Consider the following 16,988-nt stretch of genomic DNA (forward strand, 5'->3'; position numbering starts at 1 on the left):
TTCACTTCTCTTAAATGAATTGAATTTGTTTAGCATTTTATTTTAATTCACTTTCTAATTTTTAAGCCATTTTCCTTTCAGTGTCTCCTTTAGAGATTAGAATTTATAACCTCAACATTGCCTGGTTTTGCAGCCTACGCAGAGTTACTACTATACAACTTGGTATAAATGTAACAACCGAGCATTTTAATTATTATCGTACAAAAGAATGGGTTTCATTATGATGATTTCACATGTCAATAACTATGTGAGTGTGATGGCACTTTGCTTGTATTTGCCACCTCCATCACTTTCCCTTGTCTCCTCTCACACTGGCTTCCTTCCTTCCTTCCCTACAATCACCCCTTTATGACACACACACACACACACACACACACACACACACACACACACTTAGCATATAATAGAAAACAGGCAGCCATCATGGAAGAGGAGGTAGAAGGATTGTAAGAGTCAGAGGACTGCAGATATCTGCCATGAGATAGTGACTTCTATATGTGACACACCAGGAGTTGTACTCATGAAATACCAACAATATGGTCACCTACATAAGACCCGAACAATGACAATAGTGGACATCCCAATGAGGATTAACGAAATTTCATAAGGCCCTACCTCTAGAGGAAGAGCTATGGGTAGCTAACGGCTGCTGAGAGAGGGAGAGCCAGTGCTTTCCAGGGACATGTGCCCTGATAGGTTATCCAACTCCAAGTGGTCAGCTCTAAGCACACAGGAGTTCTAGCAGGCTCCACATGCCTCTGTGTGCAGGTGGAGCAAGTGGGAGCCAGCCATTGATCTCTGTGCCTCAAGGTAGTTGGGGTTTTAAGGTCCTTTCCGGGTACTTCACTCAGGCCCCTGTCCTCTGCCATGGTCCCTTCTGGTCCTGTAGGTAGAGTGCACATGAAAGGCTGTAACTCCGGTCTCTATTGATCTCTCCAGTACCTGAAGTATATATATATCATATGAAATCTTGTGTTGTTTTTCCTTTTGTTGTTCTTTCATCTGTCCTGGGGATCAAGGCCAGAATGTTACCCGAAACAAGAAGAGCTCTGACCTGAACTCAGCCCAGTTTCTTTCAGGACGTTTAAGATAGATTTCAACTACCTGCTGTCATTCATTGTTTCTAAACACGAGTCAGCTGTCAACTGCACATTACTGTGCCTGTGTGTGATGTCTCTTGTCCTCTGAAGGCTTTTAAGATATACTTTTTATGCTTGATTTTCAAAGTCCTTCCTTGGTATTTACCTTGCTTGGAGTCCATGAAGCTCTGTTTATTAGACTTTTTTTTTTTTGTCAAATATAGGAGGGGATTTCTGTCTTTTTCAAAAGTCTATTTGCTTCAGTATCTCTCTTCATGTCCCAATTTCTGACTGGATGTGTGTTAGACACCTTAATATTACTCCACACTTGTCTGAGACATTTTAAAATATTTAATATGTTTTTCAATATGTTCTTCGGGTTCAATAAATATTTTTGATCTCTCTCCTAATATTATCGATCTCTCTTCAGGCTGAGTTGCCTCTTCCCCACCTTATTTGCTGTTAAAAATCATTCAGTGATTCTTTTTTATCTCGGTTATTTACTATTGAGATACAGAATTCAACTTGGTTCTTTGTAGTTTTAATTTTTCTATTGATATTTCATGTTTGTCTATTCTTATAACTCTCTTTTCTTTAAGTCTTTTGAAAGTATTTTCAATAGCTTTCTTAAAACCCTTTTTACTTATTTTGAACTATCTCAAGATCTTTATTTATTGCCTGAAATCTCTTTTGATAGTGAGTTGCATGTTTGTTTCTTGATACGCCTTGTATTTTTTGTTGTATCATCATTTCGTAGATATTTTCAATTCTGTCATCTTTCTTTGAAAAGCACTGACTTTTATCCCACGTTCCTATTTGTACCTGAATTAGTGGCTGATTGCCTTGAAGTTGGGGAGGCTTATCTGTGTCCATTAGGAATGAAAATCCATTTTAATTTTGTAACTGATCTTAGTGTAAAACCATCATGCTGAGATATAGTCTATACTTTTCAAGAATTTCCCTTCAGGGATCAGGATAGAAAAGTCCAAGGGGTTTCCCCAAGCACTTTCAGCTCCTTGTAGCTGCAACTCCAGCCTCTGATGCCTCCATGATGGACACTTTACAAATGCCCCATGCATGCCCTTTTCAACATTTCACATGCTCACTTCTGCCAGACTCCGTGAGCTCGCCGTGCATTTTCCCAGTGCAAAGGCGAAGGGCTCGATTTGTAAGCAGGTACACACAGATGTTCTGTCCCCACCACGCCCTGTCTTCTGGGGTTTCCTTCTGTGATTTGCTATCACATGGACCTCTTGGAAATGTGTTTTTCAAAAGCAGCAAGTTCTGGCTGCTGTGTGCAGTGCATACCATGGGGTGGTTCCCCTGGAAAGCTGTCTCAAGCATCACTCACTGTGGTTTCTCTTGAAGGCCACTTTCCTCCACTCTTTACTTGCTTGTAGTTGCTCTCTGGTACCTTCTACGAGTTATTTATAATAAATACATATAAACATACAATCTTTATATAAAGAAACAATATTGATGTAAATAAATGCTAATTTTTTTCCATCAGAGATAAAATAAAAACACTTTCCTTCTTACCAGAAATGGAGCTTCTACACAAACCATTGCTGTGAGGCTGGCATGAGGCCAACAGGAGGTTATGTCCTATACCCTCTGCACCATTCTTTCTTGGAATTGTGGGATTTTAGGACTATACTGTCCCTTACTAGCATGTGGGATTCTACAGTAGGACCCCTGCTTTACTTTGAGTTATGTTCACTGAAGATACATGGTATTAAGTGACTCAACTGCTGTCTTTTATCATCGCTAATTTTTTAAAATTTTAGTTTTTATTGTTGTTTGTGCATCTAGAACCATGTACCCTTCCACTCACTCATCCCATCCATCTGTCCATGCAGTTTGGATTGAAAGCCTTTTGTGCTTAAAGCGTAGTTTGGTATATTATAGCTCAGACATGAATAAAATAAAGCCATCGACTCATGAAGTTTCCTTTGTCATTGGAGGGGAAAACAAATAAATAAGAAACAGTAGACAATTGCTGGCTTGTGAGGAATATCCAAGAGAAAATGAAGTGCCCCGAAGAACTCGCGAGGGTACCTGGATGAGCTCCTCTGCAGAAAGCACATTAAGGACAGGCATTGATGATGAGACTTGCCTTGTGAGACTGTGGACTCTTCTTGAAGAAATGAATGAGAGGTAGTGAAAGCAGCAAGAGTGAAGTTCAGAGAAGGGCTGTGAGCCATCGAGAATGATCTTGGCTTTTTCTGTGAGTGAAACGGAGGGAGCCCTTGAATGGTTTTCTGTAGAGGAAGAGTTTCATGTCATCTCTATCTTAGACTCTAGGGGGCTGAGGGGAGGGACATGGAGGAAGCAGCTGAGACTGATGACATATGAAGGTGTTGGCGATGCCTACAGGCTATGGATGCTGCTACCCCCCAGCCCCAACCCGCTGTGTGCCAGACCTCTTCACCTTGGTAGGGACACAGCTGCGACTCTCCTGCTACACAGAAGAACATGTGTGTAGGGAAGGAAGAGCCCTGGCTAAAAGCTTAGAGTGTAGTGATGGATTTGACTGTGTGTGCATATAGCTACATACCTAGTCCTGTCAGTTCCCACAAATGTCGCCTGGCTAATGTCCATTCATGATGGAGTAATTAGAAGACTGCCATTCTTCTCCCTGGACTGACAGCTGGTTTGTTTCACTGAAGGCAATGTCTTTGGTAGAGTTCTCTTATCACATCGAAGAGTGCCTTTCCCCCCAAATTGAAATGAGAGCTGCAAGAACAGAGATGATTAAGCAACAGCTATTAAATAAAAAGAATCAAGCCCAGTGCCTCATACCTGATAAGTATTTAATAAATGCTACTTGAAATGAGATTTACTACTTTGTCTGATAATAAATATTCTACCAATTTAATACATTTCGAGCCCCTGGAAACTGTACCAGTAATCAGTTAAACAAATGCTAGCTTAGAATGGAACCGGAAGTAGAGACTCATGTGCACTCTCTGGATTTGTTAATTGCTGAGGCGCTATGGCAAGCCTGTCCAGATGCATACATTAATGTGTTCTGCATGCGGGTCCGTTCCCAGCACCCCTCCCTCGGCTCATCTGTCTCCATCCTTACACTCCTCCCACTCTTTATTGAGTATCACCAAATGCAGTAGTCCTTATTCTGGTTCTTTTCATGCGAAGCCTTTTGTCAGCCTCCAGAGGAAGATGCTGAGTGAGAACTCAGCTTGAGAGGGAGAAATCATTTGAGTTCTGCCTCAGCCTTAGACCTAGGAGCTGGGCGGTGTGAGGATTCAAAAACTTTAATCGTGTTATTATTTGTTGTGTGTGTGTATACACATTTGTGCAAGGGCTGAGGTTCAGAGGACAGCTTGGAAGAACCTGTTCTCTTCTCCCATCATGACCAGGGATTGAGCTCAGGTCACCAGACTTGGTTGCAGATGTCTTTACCCACTGACCTATCTAACTAGCCTAACCCGAAGGATTTTATGAAACCTCTCTGTTACTTGGCTTACTGAACTACCAAATGGGGTGGTGGTGGTGGAAAGGTGTGGTATCGGGCTTTGTGAAAGGTCCCCAGACAAGCTCACTGGGTGGGTGACCAGTTTCTTATGTCTCGTGGTCATGGCCCCCTTTTTACATATGGAAACAGATCCTGAATAGTCGTCTGACTTACCCAAGGTGCCCATAGTACCACTCAGATTTTCAAAGTGGTCCAGCACTCAGTTGTTGCATTGTGAGTCAGAGCAGTCTCAGGACCAATGTCACCTGTATATCCATTCTGGCTTTGTTATGTTCTTCCTGTAGCAATCATGCAAATTATCTAAGCTCTCTGTGCCTCACTCTCCTCACCTGTAAAGTGGGTTTATGTGGGTCTGTGCGTGGGCTATGTGAATTTACATATGCACAGGACATAGAGCACTAAGTGGTACATAAGCAGCTTCCTTTATGTGTCCCCTGTCACTCTTTACTCTGTTTGTGAGACTCAGTGCAGCACTGTAACATGGGGGTCTCCCCAGCAGCATCCCATCGAGACACCTCTTTCCTGTGCCCTTGGGCTCAGGACTCCCCTCCCCATGAGTGCATGCATTCCCTCTTTTTTGTGATGCTTTCCCTGCAGCTCAGCTACAGTCGTCTGTCCCCCCCCCCCCCCCCCCCCCCCGCCGCCGCCACGCTCACCTGGGTTTCTGGCCTGCCATCTGCTGTCCCATTCGCAGCTCCTGTTAGGTCAAAGCTGTGAGGCCTTTGTGGGGTGCACAGGCAGTGTGTCATGTCCCCACACTGTTGTACATCTTGTTTCACAGATATTCTGCTGTAATGCTTTGTGACCTTTTCCATTGAGTGAGGGAGTCGGAGAGGCACTCGGTAAGGGAAAATTGAGCTGTTTTATTCCTCCCCAAGGAGGCTCCTGTTTCCTTTCCACCATTCATTTGAAAGCTATCATTTTCTTGATTTTATAGCTGAAAAACACCATTGATTCACTGGGTGTTAGATGCTAAGAGTTCTCCTATTGACATGCCTATTGACAGTTCTCAGTATATTCTGCGTCTAATTATCACTCTTGGCTAAATGATACACCTTGTGGACTTGAGTGATGGAGTCGATGGCGCTCACCGCATTGTGCTAGCCCTGCCTATTGAGGCCCATGTCACAGCGGTGTGATTTATGTGATCAGAAAGAAAACTTCTGTTTGTGTGCTGCGTAATTAAAGCGAGCTCGGAGTGACTGGTGACAAAAGTCAGGCCTGCCGATGCCGTCCCCAAACGAGGAGAGATTGCTGCAGTAAGCAGCCACGACAGTGAGGAATCTCTGTCGGCATCGTCCGCTTTGTAGTTTTCAAGGGTTCGATTTTCCTCCCTGCCTTGGCTAGGATTCCTCCTGTCTGCCTTTCCACTGCCTCATGTTTAAGCTCCTCTGTGTGTGTGTGTGTGTGTGTGTGTGTGTGTGTGTGTGTGTGTGACAGTGTTCACAGAATTCAAACTGGCTGAAGCCCACACTTTGGAAACAAGGATGGAAGGCTTCCTTTTGGTGGCCTGTGACTATAATCCCAGAAGTAGGGAAGATGAGGCAGGAGGATTGCCTGTTCAAGGCCAGTCTAGACAACATAGTAGTGAGAGACTCAATTTCAAAAAACCAAATCAAATCAAACCAAACAAACCGTCCCACAAAAAAAGCCTATCTTGGCTAGTTTCAATTTCTCTGTGCACAATGGGAGTGGTTTCTTTGAATGATGAGTTCTAGAAGTAGATGACGACCCTGGCCAGAGGCAGAGGATGGACCCAGAATAAGGAGATCCCTCTGGTAAAAAAAATACTCTGTTTTTTGCCTTGACTAGTGATTGACAGGTGCTTGTCATAGATGCTCTTCTGAAGAATTCCAGGTGAATCCTGTCACCTCCCTCTTTAGTACTTGGAGGGTGACCATTTCTCAGACGACCAGAATCAAGTCCCTTAACCTCCATGGCTTCTGAGTCCTCATCTACTAAGTGTCCAGGGGTCCTTTTTAACTCAAACATACCATGGCTTTGAGAAGTGGTTGGGGAATGTAAACGTGTCCCTGAATGGTCTCTCCCTAAGGGACTCACTAGTTGGGCCACCATTACTTGAGATGTATTTCACGTGGGGTGGTCATCTAAGATTACCAGCCCCTCAACTTCATATGGGACTCCAGGAAATGTGGAGATCACAATTAGAGGATGACAGTTAATGAAAGCTATGCGTAGAATATGGAAGATGGGCCAAAGGAGTGGACACTTCCGTGTGTCTGAGCTAGACCAAGAATTTGGCCTGGTGGCTAACAAAGGTTATGAGTAGATTTAGACTTGAGCGTTTGTTGGTGGTTGGGGCTGTGCAAAGGCATGACAATTCTGAGACCTTGTGTAAGGAGAGCAAGGGGAGGTCAGTGGTTCTAGAAACCACTATTCCAGAAATGGATGTTTTGTGTGATCTTCTTTATTGTCATTTTCTACTTAGTGAAACTTGGTAAGTATAAATAAGTATGTGGGTGTGTTTGTGTATGAGAGAGAGAGAGAGAGAGAGAGAGAGAGAGAGAGAGAGAGAGAGAGTGTTTTGACCTGAGAAAACCCGACTTGATGACATTCACTTCACAGTATAGAAGACGGTGGACCTCCAGCCCCTATTTTCATTATTAGAATTTTTAAATACTGAAACTTTAAGATGACTCTTTTCTCTCTGAGGGATACACTGGTATTTTGAGTTGGCCATATTACTTTCTCTTAAATATCAAGTAAGCCTTGAGCTATCAGGTGGCCGAGTCTCATCTCACCTTAACGTTCTTTGCTCACATGTGCTCAGATGCGGTCAGGTTCTCAAACTGTTAATAGCCCTGGGTGAGAAGAGTGTTCTCTGTACATAGAAGAAGAGCTCTGGAAGGACTACGGATTTTCTTCCTGTCTGTCTGTAGCAATTAGTGAACATGTCTACATGAAGACTTTTTAGTACATCAGTGTCTCATTGACACGGTCCAGAGCAGCAGAGGATTCTGGGTGACAGATCAGAGTCAGACTAATCACCTAGAGGTCTCCTTTGACAAGTCAGGCTCACTTTAAAGGTACTGAGTTCCCCTGATTACTTGAAGGCTTTGGATCACCCAATATCAGGGGATGTGGCCAGTTTGCTCTGGGCCTCCCCTCTAACCACAGTCAGTTTATTTTAAACATTGGCAGCTGGATAAAGGAATCCACCTCATGATTCTTAGGGTGCATCGTTCTTGCTGTGAATGTGTGGCTTCCTGGCTCTATGCTCCTGCCACACAGAGACAACGCCTGCTGGGAGACGCATCCCTCAGTGGTTTTTAGGGCAATCTGAAAATGGCCTGAAGGGTGGATATAGCCTCTGTTTTCCCCCAGATGCCTTCTGGCCTCTACCTGTTTGAGGTTTGGGGTGCCTGTGAGGGTGAGTAAACAGCGTGTTTTCACCTCTCAATGCAATGTGACTTTAGCCAGAGGCCAGTCCCACAGCTGAATTCTCTCTAAGTCTCAGCCATTTGAGAGAGCGTGTGGGATGGAGTCGGCAGTAAACATATGGCCAGGGTTCACACAGGAAAGATGTGGTGTGGGGAGAAGCAGCAGCCTTCCCCCTCCGGGATTGTCAGGAGAGGTAGTGCCCTGCCGAGGAGTCCAGAGACACAGTCAATGAGACAGGACCAGAGCCATAGCTGCCCCAGGCATGCCTGTCGAGCTGTGGGACTGAGAGGCCTACATCACAGGGCAGCGGCCGCAGCAAGGCGCCCGAAATTCAATACTTCCCCCCAGCAGCCAAGCTCCTTAAAATGGCAAATTATTATTTTTTCTTCCTTTCTGTATTTGGGATTGTTTATGCATCTCAAATGAGCTGTAAAGGGAATTTTGGACATTCGACAAACTTCTGCTTTAAAGAGGCGGGTTGGAGAAAGGAACGCCATCCCATTAAACAGTGGCTATTGCGCTTTTCATTCAGCCTGACGAACAGCGGCCTAAAATGGCAGGGGATTAAATTGATGTAATGACAAGAACTCATATGGGAGACTGTGGGAATGGGGCAGAGTCATGCTCAGGCTTTGCTTTGATCTGCCTTCGGCAGAACACATAATATACCTACATTTTTGTTGATTTTAACAGGGGGTGTGTAAACAGAGGAATGCCATTTTTCCTATTTGAAATCAAATAGCTATTCATTTCAAGCCCTGGACATATTTCTGAGTAACGAGTTAAGTGCAGCTTTTGAGCATTTGGATCTTATTGTATATCATAATAAGTGGTGTGTGTGTGTGTGTGTATGTGTGTGTGTGTGTGTATTTGTTGCTATTGCTCAATTGGGTTCCTGTTACAGAGACTCACAGTATGTGGGCATTTGTGAATTATTCATTTGTTAAGGCCATTCTTTTTATTTGGAGGAAAACTCACCTTTGTCTTGGTGAGTCTAGGCAATAATAACCATAGCTCCTAGGAAAATCAACACCTCCTTTCTCCATCTTGGCTTTTGATGCTGCAGAACTGTGGCTGAGGCAATCCTACCTTCTGGAGAAATACATACATGTTTTTCATCTGGGAAATGTCCTTCGGGGGCAGTGCCAGCCGGAAGATATCATCAGATATGTCCAAGCACTTGTTTGAGGAGGGTTTCATCAAAACTGCTTGAGATCCCTTTACACACCCTGTGAGTGTTGGAGAATACTTTGAAAAATTGAGCATGCTTGCCATGCACTTGTGTTATATCAAGGCATGCTTTCACCAGCACAGTTAAACATATGGTTCAAAAAGAGAGGAGGGTATTGCCTTGTGCTCAAACTTTTTTTTTTTCACGATAGAAAATCATCGTTATGTGGTTGTTTACATAACTATGGGGACAATTTTAAGGCTTGGTGAAGAATTATAATCATCTATTTAAATGTTTTTTGTGTTGATTTCATTTGTATGTGTGTGTGTGTGTGTGTGTGTGTGTGTGTATGTGTGTCTGTGTGCTGCATGCAAGCATGTGTGCATGTGTGCAGCAGCAGTCAGAAGGCAACGTGTGGGAGTCAGTTCATCCTGGCCCCTTGCAGGTCCCGGGGACTGAACTCGGGTCCTCAGGCTTGGCAAGTAACCTTCTATCACCCTTCCAGCCCTGTCTTTGTTTGCCTCTAGGAAAATGTGCACCCTCAGACCTGGTGCCAGCACTTCTCACCGTTTTAACTGACTGTGCTCTACAAAGAGACCAGTGGGTTAGGATGCTTGCCCACCATGAGTTTCTATCACTGCCTTTGTCTTGGCAGATTCATTTATCTTCTTCCTAGCACGCACCTTCCCCTGACCTCTGCTCTGCCAAGATGTGGCTTGTCCTGATTCCCCAACCAAAGCCATGCCTGCAAAGCTTCATCTGATCCCGGGTGTGATGTCAATAGGGATTTTGTGGGAATTACCCATCACCGTGTTGTGGTGGCTCCTTCTATCCCCTGCTGGAGACTTAGCCTTCAGGATGCACTGTGATAGGAATTATGATGACAGTAATCCTAGAAAGCATGGACTCAGTCAGCTGTCACTCATGTGTGTTGGGAAGTGTGGATAAGCCTGTGGGTAACTGGAAATCTGACACAGGCCCTGGCTTCAAGGAGCTTGCATTCTAGTGAGGAAAAGAAACTACCCAAGATTTATGTACTCAAACATTTCATTTTCACGTGACTGTGTTGACCGTGACCGTGTTGACCATACCCATGGTACAAGGGGATGTATTCATGGTCCTATGCTGGCTGTGAAGGGTATTTGATTTGTTAGGGGAGGTCGCCCAAGGCTTCCACTGGGACAGGACTTGCTGTGGAATTTTCAGGGTGCAATATAAAATGAAAACTCAAGGTCCTCTGGTTTATGAGTTGTTAGGGGTTTCAAGATGTAGCAATAGAGTACTGACTCAAGGGCCACACCATTGAGTTCCCACAGAATCCTTTCTACCTGTGGAAAGGATGTCTACGATGGGGGGCAGAGTGGATGGGAAGGTGTTCTGGGAAGAGGAAATGGTGTGAACAGAATCTGGGGCAGGAAGAGTTTGGCATGTTTAGAAGTTGGAGAAAGGCTACTGGGTGGAGCATTGAGGGCAGAGAGGACGTGACAAGGAATCCAGGACAGAAGACATGGGAATGGGGAAGGTCACGCTGAACCCTGTGAGTCTGGGGTCTTTATTCAATGAGAAGCACCCAGCTACTGAGGTGTCTTAAACAGGACACTAACACAGTCAGGTTTGGAGTGTATATGCTCATGTTTTTGTTTGCTTTCCATTCTTGTGATAAAATAGTTGGACAAAAGTCAACTGGAAAGAGAGGGGGTTTATTTGACTTATACTTCCAGGTCACAATCCATCACAGAGAATTATGGGCAGGAAGTCAAGGGGGAACTGAGGCAGAAACCATGGAGGGATATCTGGCTGCTGACTGGCTTTGTTCTGTGGCTCATGTTCAGCTAGCTTTCTTAGACAGCCTGCCTAGGGATGGTCCTGCCCATGGTGGACTGTACAGAATAGAGGGTGTGGACGTGTTAGGAGAAGACCCAGTTGGTGGGACTTGGTGGCATTTGAGTCGAAGAAGTGATAGATCAGCAGTATCTCTGTTTCTGGCTTTTAATCATCAAATTGAACCTTACAAAGTTGCTAATATTCTGCCATAGCAGAAATAGCACTTATGTACACTGTGGTCTAGTGAATGAATGGTGGGTAGGACATTCACTTATACAGGGAACAGGAAGAGGACCAAGGACTGGTGGCAGTGGCTTTAGACAATTACAAATCAGATTCTGGACATGTTCCTTTTGAGGTATCTTTGAAGTGTCTAGGGGAGGGTGCAAGAAAGGAGGGTACCCCTGTGACTCTGGGGAAAGACCTTTACAGGAGATACATTGTTGTTACAGCAAAGGCAGTGGGAGAACCCTATACCAGGGTTACCTTGTTTAAAACTTGGGACTGTTCTGCAAGGAGTGTATCAGTTTTTCAGATGAAAATACCGTGGATCAAAGAAACCAATTAACCTTCAGTCCAGGGCCCAAGTTCCTGTGTAACTGCCATAGCACACTGCCTGCCTTCCTTTTTAATAAATTGTGTGTGTGTGTGTGTGTGTGTGTGTGTGTGTGTGTGTGTGTGTGTATGCGTGTGTGTGTGTGTATGTGTGTGTATGTGTGTGTGTGTGCACGCATGTGCATGTGTGAGTATGGGTATACATATCATGGTGTGGTACATGTGTGGAAGTCAGGACAATATTTGATGTGGGTCCTCATCTCTTACCTTGTTTGAAACAAACCCTCTTCTGTTTTACTGCTGTGTGTGACAGGCTAGCTGGCCTGCAAGCTCTGGAGATTCTCTTGACTCTACCTCCCATCTCATAGAGGAATACTGTGATTACAGGTGCACACTGCCGCATCTGGCTTTGTGTGGAGTTAGTGGATCTGAACCAGAGTCCTCAAGAATGTATGGCAAGTACTTTACCCACTGAGCCATCTCCCCTGTCCAACACACTACCTTTCTAATGGCTTCCTCACAGTGTGATATATGGCTATTTGTATTGAGATGCTCCTAAGGATTCCTTACTGGATAATTCTATTTAAGACATTTAGTGGAAATAGCCTTATGGGTAGGAGACTTTCAGAAGAGATCCAAGGCCCCTGTGTTTGAGGTGCTATAGATGGGATTGAAATTCAGCCTCACTCCCTTGGTATGCCCACAGCTATGTTCTCACCTTTAGGGATAGACGGCAGCCAGCTTCCACTGAGGTCTTTTGTAGAATCTTCAAGCATGTAAGTCAACTGATGATTTCTCAGGCTCCTCTTGTGATGTTCTTGGGGTGCATTTCATCTGTTTCATATCTTAGAGCTCTGGGATGAGTACTGCATGATGAGTGCTTGCCCCGTCCCCTGAGAGCTCCGGAGCTGATGCTGAGTCAGAATCCTCTACACCATTCTCTCAGTTTAGGACTAAGAAAACTGCAGCCCAGGCAGATGTGCCTCCAACAGCCAGAGGGGACATGCAGTAGTACAGCTGTTTGCTTACACGCTAAAGGTACTGGGTTCTAGTTCAGACCTTTCATAAGGGAGAAAGCCGAGGGGCCGTGAAACACAGTGATGCTTCTGAGATGGAGCAGTATTCCTTATCTCTCGCTTTTATCCTACCTCTGGTCTGGGGTGGGACAAACCCTCCAGAAGATCCAGCTGTGGTATGGCATAGTCAGTGAAACCAAGTCTAGCTGATTGTCTGCATTTGTCTTCCTTTCTCTCCCCCAGTACATTCCCTTGTCACAGATGCAGACAGTGCATTGAGTGATGTGAATTAGACTTCATTAGCGTTGCCTTTGGATACGTCAAGTATTTTGTTTAGGCTTCTTGGTCTTTTCTCTTATGCCCATCCTGGAAACACAGCATGCTATTGTCTTTGCTCTTGACGTTGAAATGAAGCATATTGTTTCCTTTCAGGATGCCATTAAAAGTCAATGATGACCTTTACAGTGACTAATAGTTTTCATGGAACTTTAATTGTGACTTTTTCTTTTTCCTTTTTTTTTTTTTTTTTGACAGAGCAGCATCCGTCTGCCTCCTGCGTCTTTCGTATCAAGGAATCAATAAAAGCAGCTGCCTTTTGTTGATGCTATAGGAGATTTTATGCCGATGACAAGGGATTTGATTTAATATTCTCTTTAAATAAGATCAACGCTGCTGCAGTTATAAATGCTTCGAAAAACTGTCAAGCACATCAGTGTGGCATGAAACAAAAAGTTAGTAGCCTGATATAAGTGAGCATGTGCAGTGGGTCTGGTAGCTGTGTATGATTGTGTGTTAAAATATATGTATTTAGAGATTTCTTTCTGCTCCTTTGACCATGATTAGGAAATGCAGAGATGGGTGTTCCATTCCTGTTACCTTCTAAACAACAAACTTTCTTTGCCAGTTAATGATTTTCCAGGGCAAAGCTGGATGTCGAGGTGACATGATAGAAACAGGTATTTATGATCTGTGATGCAATTCTTAGTGAGTATGGATTTACAGTTAAATGGTGCAGTGGGAGCCCAGCTGGCAATTATTGACAGAGCCTCGAGAATCTATATTTTGTTTGTTCCCATTATTCACATACACTTTCTTTTAGAGCCCGGTTACCTGTGTCGGCTATGTTTACTACTTCATTTGAGAGGTGAGTTATCAGGCCTTGCAGTTTGGGGACTAGTGTTCTCTATGGTCAGGGATAGGTGAGGCACTGTGTGCCTATAGCTAGTCCCCCAAATCTAGTCATTTTCATGGAACTATTATATCTGATGATAGGGGCCGTCCATCTCTGTATAGCTCTGTTCTGGGGGAACCTAGGTAGGAGCAGAGCTGATTGGGAAGGAATGATCGGGGTGACCACATAGATATAGGCTGTGGTAGTGCCAGCGTCCTGGGAAAATTCAGTACTTGCTAGACATGAGCCACTGTGCCTCTTTAACCAGGGTAGGCTTGTCCAGGGGAGTACCAGATCAACACGTGTGGCATCGTGTTGACAGAATGGAAGACAGCAAGAGACTTTGGAGAGATGTCAAGTGGGGATGCTTTCCTCCAAAGGCCTTGGAGCAGCGGTGGACCCTTGGCCCATGTAGAAGTGACATTCTCGTTGGATTGTTATGTATACGCAATGGTCCAAAGTTCCCTCATCACAAATCCCCACTGGAGATTCAGGTGTGGAAGACCGGGCTGTATGAACAATGCTTGCTCCAACAGCTTGTGTTGATGATGATAATCAAAATATGATCTGTAGTTATTTATCCTAGACCATCTCTGGTTGGTCAAAATGCTGCGTCTTCATTCTACCAAACACCACACTGAAAGCTGAGATAGGCCGAGCTGATCCAAATAATCTGTTTGTCACCCTGGAAAGCATTCTGACTCGGGAATTTAAATTTCTGTTTCTGTTTGAATGCTGGTAGCTTTCCTTTAGTCTTAGCCCCACATGTGGAAACCATCTAGAAATACCAAATTTGTGTAGGAGAACTGTGAGGAACTTCCTTCTGCTGGGCCCAGGGCTCTTGGATGCCAAGATGCTGGCTTGCTGTTCAGTGGATGTGGCTTTTACATGGAACATGAGTGACTCCCCCAAAACATGTATTAATCTTGCCCCTACTCCCCGTCTTTGGAGACTTTTTCTTAGGCGTGAGTCATTCTCCAGACCACACATCAGCTGTCATCTGCCCAGGGTTTTTGTCATTTTTTGCAGGGGATGAGTGTAAGCTGAGAAAACCTCACTGCCTCTTTGCCTGGGTGGTATTTCTGCCGATGGAATGTTCCTGTCTGGGATTTATTAGTTAACGATTTTCTTTTCAGTAAACATTTGCGGTATATTCATTGTGCCCTCCTGAAGGGAGGAACAACTTGGCGGCCTTGTATTGGCCTTTGTTGTTGTTTTCAGTGTCCAGTCGCTCTGTTCCCACGTGACCGTTCACCAGCTCTCTCCCATCTCTAGCCCCGGCACCACTGCCTGCAATGTTCATGTTTTCACTCTAAGACAGGCAGCTTCGTGACACAGCCAGATCAAAACGGTTTGAATTTTGAAGATGATTCCCCTCTTGGTGCTGAGCCCAGTGATAAAAGCAAAGCAGTTGTCACCGTGAAAACAGAGCGCCGTACACAGCACAACCTTTCCAATTAGCACACTTAAGACGTGTGTTAGGAGTGACGGGAAGTGGGGTGTTACAGAGTGAAGTGCGGGTAATAGGGTTTTACATTTTCATGTTGCGGTTGTTTTTTTTCCCCTCCCATTTCAGTTTTAAGAAAATTGTTGCACATTATTGAAGCTCCTAAGTGCATTTTTAACATTGCTCTTTCTGTTTACAATAATATCTTCCAAAACAACAGAAGTCTCTCTCTGTCTCTGTCTCTCTCTTTGTCTCTCTCTGTCTCTCTCTCTCTCACACATACATAAACACATACGCTTGAACATTCACACACATGTATGCATACAGACATGAAAATTCACACATACACACACACACACACACACACACACACACACACACACACACACACACACAAGCTTTTTGCCTATTGGTTTTCCCAAGTAGAGGGAAAACAGTTCATCAGTGATTCAACGTTTCTCTGCTTTAGGCTAGACCACTTTCCAGGTGACCCTTTAGGTGGCTACCAAGGGACTGGGTTTGATTCAACTCCTGAACAAGATGGCACTCTGATGTTCAACAGACTCAGCCTTAGAAATGTATTTTTCTCTCAGGATCCACACAGACATCCCAAGAGATTTAAGTCAGATGTTTACCAGGGACATAAACTAACAGGGTGTATGATGTGAACATGTTGTACCAGAATTATTTATACATGTGACTTACTCACTTGTAGACTGTGGCAGTCGAGGAGAAAGTGGTGACTTTTGAGTCTCTGGTACCCAGTATTGGGGCTAGGATACTTGCGATAATGATGATGATAATCGTGGGAAATATCACCTCTTCACTAGTATTTTCGGTTCTCATCTCCTTCTGTCTTTATGATGGAATCATCCTTCCTGTCTGTCTTGAAGTTGATTAGTTTTGCTTTGCTAATTCAGTGGGAGAAAAAAAGTGTTTGGATCATTTCTGGTTCAAAGATTTGAGACTTACTAAGCATATCCTTCTGCTATGACAAATGCTAATGCATTTCATTGTAAGACCAGAGTTATAAAATATTGAAGAATCTGTTCATTTAGATCTCTGAGCAGCTGTATGGACCAGGGCCATCTCCCCAACAGGTGACCTACATTGGTCATATAGAGCTTAAAAGAAACAACCATTTATTTTTGTTGTTTTGGTTTAAGCTACTGAAACTTAGGAATTGTAGTATAGCAGCATCCTGCTTATTTTGGCAGTAGGCTAATTAGTTTTTATTTAGTATTGTGTGCTTAAAGTAACTTACATATCTATTCATTTAATTGTCACAATAATTTTTTTTGCGAAAGATATTGCTGTTATCTTCACCATACAGGTGAGGTGATTTGGGTGCTGTGTGATGTCTCAGGCCTGAAGTCAGAGCACTGATTCTAGCTGGCCTGAGACTTAAACTCGTCTGGCTCGAAAATGTTCAGTAAATGGTGAATGGCTGCTTTGAGATCATCGGGCACAGGGTTTTTGTGTGGTGTCATAGGGAGTACCATTTGGTCATCTGGGCTGGGTATCTCTGGCTGTTTGCCACTTCTCCTGTATAGTTCTATAGTTTTAGATGTTGAAAAGTCAACTTCTAGCCAGGCAGTGGTGGTGCACGCCTTTAATCCCTGCACTTGGGAGGCAGAGGCAGTTGGATCTCTGAGTTCGAGGCCAGCCTGGTCTATACAGAGAAACCCTGTCTTGAAAAAACCCAATAAACAAACAAACAAATAAACAACAAATAAATAAAAAGTTAAGTTCTTATGCCTGAGTGTGATGGTGGCCTAAGTCACAGATGGACATAATAAAATCTTCTAAAGAAGAGGGAGGAATGGC

At 44.0% G+C, this 16,988-nt stretch overlaps 1 protein-coding gene across 3 annotated transcripts in view; it reads left to right on the plus strand.

Moving 5' to 3' along the window:
* Positions 1 to 16,988, plus strand: part of Lrmda (leucine rich melanocyte differentiation associated) — a 1,020,124-nt gene that overhangs the window by 350,708 nt on the left and 652,428 nt on the right. The window lies entirely within an intron of this gene.

This window comes from Peromyscus eremicus, chromosome 9 (genome assembly GCF_949786415.1).
Source record: "Peromyscus eremicus chromosome 9, PerEre_H2_v1, whole genome shotgun sequence".
In the NCBI taxonomy this organism is placed as follows: Eukaryota; Metazoa; Chordata; class Mammalia; order Rodentia; family Cricetidae; genus Peromyscus; species Peromyscus eremicus.